Source organism: Anopheles gambiae, chromosome 2 (genome assembly GCF_943734735.2).
Source record: "Anopheles gambiae chromosome 2, idAnoGambNW_F1_1, whole genome shotgun sequence".
Classification (NCBI taxonomy): domain Eukaryota; kingdom Metazoa; phylum Arthropoda; class Insecta; order Diptera; family Culicidae; genus Anopheles; species Anopheles gambiae.
In genome coordinates this window covers 59,069,429-59,075,363 of record NC_064601.1, presented here as the reverse complement: position 1 = coordinate 59,075,363, position 5,935 = coordinate 59,069,429, and the positions used below count along the sequence as shown (strand labels likewise).

Here is a 5,935-nt window from a genome sequence, read left to right as displayed (position 1 = left end):
TGGCGGATGGAGCGCTACCACGGAGAGAATGCGCTCTCTTGTTTGCCTTTAAAATACACGAGGCGCTCTCGCTGTAAATTTAGCGGTAAATCCTACCACTTCAAGCAAAATTATACAAAAATTAGCTATAGTTTGACTGAAAACTTGACATTTGACGATACGTCATACGTTTTATCTAAATGTAGCTCAATAGGTAAGTGAACAGCTTGGTGTTTTGTCACTTCGTGAAACTTTTCGTGTTTTCATACTTTGAGTGAATATCAATCATTAACTTGTGCTTCTTCTTCTTTACAGAATCGCTCGGTGGATTCATTTCGTGATGCCATGCATGCTACCGATGGCATGTAAAAGATTTCGAACAATTTGGGGATCATCAAAACATCAACATCCAGCTCGTAGTGAGTGGCTTGGACGCAAACTTCGCAAGCACCGTGTTTTGCACCGGGATGGAAAATTGATCCGCACCAATCAGAGTGATGTCGATCGAATTATGTTTTGTATTTGATGTATAAGCGAATCGATCGCTGATTGGAATAAGCTGAGTTACACCATCTAACTGTACGCTTGTAGGATGCATTATACTATGTGCATCGCTAGCATGCATAATCGCAGTTTGAGACAGAAATTTCTGAGAAGTTTGTCTCAGTGCTCCATTGCTGTTTGTTTTAGTGCTTGCCGTGTGATCGTCAGTGTTGTGTGTGTGTGTGTCACCGGAGCATTTTGCGCAGCTGGCTTGATTGCAGTGGAAAATGCACCGATTTTATGTGTGTAACACGCGGAAACATTTTGCGCAGCTGGCGTCGATGCAATGGAAAATGTGCCGGTATTTTGTGTACTACACGCAGGAGCATTTGGCGCAGCTGGCTTCGGTGCAGTGGCAAATGTGCTGGTGTAGTGCGGTGTGTGTACCAGTGTGTGGTGTGCTGAACTACAGTGTTTACACTTGTATTGCGACGAGCAATCACGCGTGTGGTGATTGTCGTGCAAGCAATTTAGGCAAAGCTTGAGTGTATTTGCGTTCTGATATCGTTCATCCGAATTCATGAGCATGAATTGCGGGCATTTTGCTATAGAGTGTTGCGAATAGCATATAGGGCATGTGCGTGTGTGTGCGTAAGTCGTAGCCGGAGAATTAGCTTCGCGTAAAGGTTTAGTCTTTTTATGCTGGTAGGACAGTTGTTTTCCGCTAGGTGTCGCCGCGGTATTGTTTACACGAGTGTAACCACAAGCTAACCCGGGAAGCGCGATGGTGGGCTGCTTTGTCCCTACCAAAGAAATTATGCCTGCGCTTTCATTTCGCAGCAGATGCATTTTGTTCGATTTTAACACGGCTTCTATGCGTATCAAACGGTCATCGTAATCATCGCGTACAGCGGCATTATGCACAATTTCGTCGTGTGTGACTGCTGCGTCTTATAATTGGCATTGCACAGTTTCCAAGTCGATGGAAAGCTGTTCGATTTTTGCAATGAGAGGGTCGATCTGCATTGCATCCCGGTCTGGGTAAAAGTTTATGAGAAACTTTTCGTAATCCGGTAACATTGCTAGCAACGCTGTCCTTCTGGACGATAGGATGCGTTGTTGGGTTGCCATAGTTCGGTTTTAGGATGACGCTAAATTTCGCGAACACAGTAAGCTCGGTCGACGGTGTTGCAACTAAAGCAAAGTTACACGCACAATAATCACAAATATCGCGAGAATCCGTAAAATTATTTAAACCAGAATTCGTCGTTATCCTGGTCACGGCACCAATGTTCAATCTTACGATTTCGTATAATGTTCTTTCGCGTTTCGGTGTAACTTTTTCTAGCGTTTTATAATTACCGGGTGTTGTTCCTTGTATTGCACAATTAGAAGAGAGTTTATTTCACGCAATTCACTTATACTTATAAACTAATCGATCCTGTCCGAACGCTCCGAACTCAACGAATGATCTTCGTGTTTCGTTAAACACGAATCAACTGGCAGGGCTTCCGTGCCTAAGCCTGAACACTAATATTCGAGATACGCTATTGCCTCCGGTCCGCATTAATAGCGTATATCGGGGAGTACCTGTACAATGATACAAAGAGCGGACGAGAGAAGATCGCTTGCGTGAACGCTTGGTGTAGCAAGCGAAATTGGAAAAGTCCCAGAAAAGCGAGACACAAGAGTTTCTCTCGAACGATGGAAAGAAAAGAGCCATATGAAACATGAGGATGGTTGGTGAGACACAGCCAAGTTGCGAGCAAAAAGTGACCAACACCCAGAAGAGCAAGACAGAGTGAAAAAATATCTGAATGTTAGAATGAGAAAAATGATAGATACACATAAAAATCGCGCGATCATGCCGGTTGGGTAAGGACTAGTGATGCGCGTTGCGTTCCGAACCTGCTAGGTGCGATCCGTTTCAGCATGCAAGCATCCGGACCGCAATCCTTATTTTTAACCCAAGCAGGTTCAAACTGAACCTGTTGCTCCCACCGTTCTTTGCGATCCGACCTGAACCGACTGCCCTACTAGCAATGAGAATGAAAAAGTGTGCGACTTTCAGGCGAGGGGCATGTAGAAGCATGGGGAGACGGTTGGAAATACGCAGAATTATGCGGAGGCGCGAGCGTGTTTTGGTTTCTACACAGTTTTTGCACTCACACAATTACACATGCGTGAATGTGTGCGTTCACTTTCAGCCTGCGCGCTCAGTTTGGTTTTCTCGCAGCGGCATGCGGGTATCGGTGTCTCGCTCGCACTAGTGCAGCGAGTGTTCCTCTGTGCGCTTCCCTTCTTGCCACCACACGAAATCGTCAGTTCAGCTCAAGCGTTCGCCGTGAAAGGCTGCGCGCGTGTTAGCCTAAGTCCCGGGCGATCGAAGTTTCGCTAAGTGTTGAAGTGTTGTGCACATTGAAATGAAGCTGCGCTTATCTTTCACCATTTATCTTAAATGTGTGATTTGCGCTGCTTTATTTCAATGTTTTTTTTTTTTTTGCTGTATTGAACATCAAAAACGGGATCCACGCAGTTAGACGGCTATTTGAAATACGACGATTTTTTTATATAATGAATGTGTGTGGTTTGAAGCAGGATTGTGTGAAGCTATGTATTTTATTTAAATGTGCTTTTATTTTCAATAAAAGTGATAAAATATAAACCGAGTTTGATGTGTTTAAGTTTTTGTTTTGTTTAGGGTGCACCAAGTCCATGTGAAGCAAAGCGTACAGCGCGCTACGAAAGAAACGAGCGGGAGGTGGTGTCAGTCCAGCGCAGCGCAATTCGCTGGAATCAAGTGGGAGGGGGTACCAGTTCAGCGCTGCGCAAGCCGAAAGCAACGGGAAGGAAGGGGTATGATGAAACAGCGCGAGCGAGCGTTCTTTACAGCGAGAGCGCCTCGTGTATTTTAAAGGCAAACAAGAGAGCGCATTCTCTCCGTGGTAGCGCTCCATCCGCCATTTTTTATTCTCAGCCCAAAACAACGGACTTCGGATCCGAGCTTGGGCCGGACCCCCACCGCGTGTTTCTACCTACTGTAATATGTTTGATGATTGTTACGGTCGCCATGTGGTATGTTCTGAGATAGTCACGGTATGTTCGATTTTGGGACGGTTGCCATGTAGTAACTTTGAACTCGCGTTGGTCAGGGTGGCCTTCGTCATCGTTTGCCGAATTAAGTAGAACTGAGGTGGATACTGCTTCGAAGCGGACGTTCGACACTTGATCGTCCAGGCGATCATAGAAACCTTTAGGAGGTTTCCCTTACTGGAAACGTTGGAGTTTAGAGGCCTTACCTTGGGCAGGGGGACATATCTAAACTCTTTAAATGAGAACTCGATAGATGTAGGATGGGCATAGTCCTATCCTGACAGTCCGAACGAATCTGACTTGCCATGATCGGAGTTGGTTTTATTTATACCCAAATGAAGTTAAGGGTTTCTCACATTTGGTTCCGGGTTGTATGTTGGAAAAGTTATTGTTTTCACTAAGCTAGTTACGTTTGTCTTTTGTTGACAAGAACGATGATTCTTGTCACTAAGTTCCTGTTTTGGGTTTAATGCTTCTACTGTTCCTGCTTTGGGTTATAACCCGACAGACAAAGAGAGCGAAATTTACAGGCGAGGGGCATGTAGAAACAGGGGGAAGAGGTTCGGTCGATTTTGTATTGGCCGCCATAGTCGAGCGGAAGCGCTTTTTTTCCGAATTGAGAGTAAGCGCGCGCAGCGCTCTCTCGTTTGCCTTCAAATTACATGGGGCGCTCTCGCGATACAAAACAGCTGATCAGCTGATACCCCCTCCCTCCCGTTTTTTTCCTCTCGCGCTGCGCTGGATGCGCGGATCAGCTGTTCTTGCTCTCTCGTGTTTCTTTCGGTTTGCGCTGCGCTGTTGCCGCACTTGCGCGCTGCGCTGTTGCCGCACTTTGCAATATTTCTTTTCCGTGGTGTGCGTGAAAGATCGCTGAACTACATTTGTGTGTGTATCATCGCTTACGCCGGTTTATTTCGACTGTCAATTCACATTTGTTTGCATTTCGGTACCGACAACATCGTAAAGTGCGTAGATCCTGAAAAAAATAGTTAAAAGTTTGTGTTAAAATATAAGCAAGTGATTTGTAAGTTAATATGTGAAATACAAAAGTGTGGTCACCTTTTATTATTTGTATTTGTCATTCGTAATTTCAGTCCGCATTCGTTGCAGTTTGTTTGTTTCGACGAGTTAAGCAATCGAGCTTGTGAAGAAAAAGGAACAATGTGAGTTATGTGACATGTAAAAACAACTATTATTAATAAGCATAAGATGAAGTGGATTTTAATTTACCTTTTCAAATTGCAGATGTCGACGCCGGCTAAACACGCGCGCCTTATGGCAACGGAGACTGAACAAGGTGCGCAAAGTGCAATCCATTTAATGTCGGCCTTGGATATCCTTGCCACGCAAGCAACGCTCAGGTCCCATGTGCCTAATACGGCTATGAATGATCTACCACCGTTGGAACAGGTTGCAGTGCTGCACGTGCAAGATGCGTCCGCGCCTAGTTCGAGTGTTGCTTCGTGTAGCAAAGATCAAATCCACATTCCATCGGCCGCGAAATTGACACATGGCCCCGGTAAAGCAATTCGACTGTTAAACACGTCGGAACATATTCCTACGCATGCTATTACCCGTCGTCCAGGAAAAAAGAACTACCGGGCCGATATTGAGGCAAATAGTGGTACGACGGAACAATATCCGACCTCGACTGGTGAAGCAGAGGGTGCAGTTACAACAGGGCCTACCACATCCTGCCTTTCTGGTCCTGGTTCCTGGATGATGCAATGTGTTGAACCGTTGATGTCTCCAGTATCATACACAGCAGTATCGTCAAACATAGAAGAATATTCTTTCGCAGAAAGTTTTCCTGACGCCACGATGATTTGTGTACAGCCGACCGCGTCGACAGTTTTAAATTGCAATCCACAACCATCCTCGTCCAAAGCACCTGAGCAAAGTTTACCGGATATTGCCACGCTGGCAGCTAGCCTTCCTCGTGGCACGATTTTAAGGTGTTTAAATCCGTCCACGTCGACAGCTTCAACATTAGGCGCATCTGTAGGGGATTCCTCGTTGCATCCAACGTCGAGTGGTTCTACAAGTGTGTTGTCAAATCCGTTGAAAAAAACTCCGTGTCCGGTGATGATATTATCGGATGAGATTTTGCCGCCGAATTCCGCATTGTTTTCAAACATAGAGTCCCGAGAAGCCATAGAAACAAATCAAGTTACTTCACATAACCACATGCACCAGATTTATGACAGTGATTCAGTAAACCAGACCTCCAAAGGACATACATGTTGCGAGGAGTGTCGTGTTGAAAAAAAAAAGAAAAAGCCCAAAGTGATCAAGCTTTCGTGATGATAACCGAAATTTTTAATATCGTGAAACCAATGCAAAAAATTCGACTAAATGCATTTTCTCTTCATTTAGAGAA

At 45.1% G+C, this 5,935-nt stretch overlaps 1 long non-coding RNA gene across 1 annotated transcript; it reads right to left on the bottom strand.

Moving 5' to 3' along the window:
* Positions 1–4,435: 4,435 nt before the first annotated feature.
* LOC133392088 (uncharacterized) lies at positions 4,436–5,456 on the bottom strand. The gene is made up of 3 exons (XR_009765436.1): positions 4,786–5,456; positions 4,615–4,696; positions 4,436–4,531 (listed from the first exon to the last, which is right to left on the bottom strand). It is a non-coding gene; the product is annotated as an uncharacterized LOC133392088 (long non-coding RNA).
* Positions 5,457–5,935: the final 479 nt, after the last annotated feature.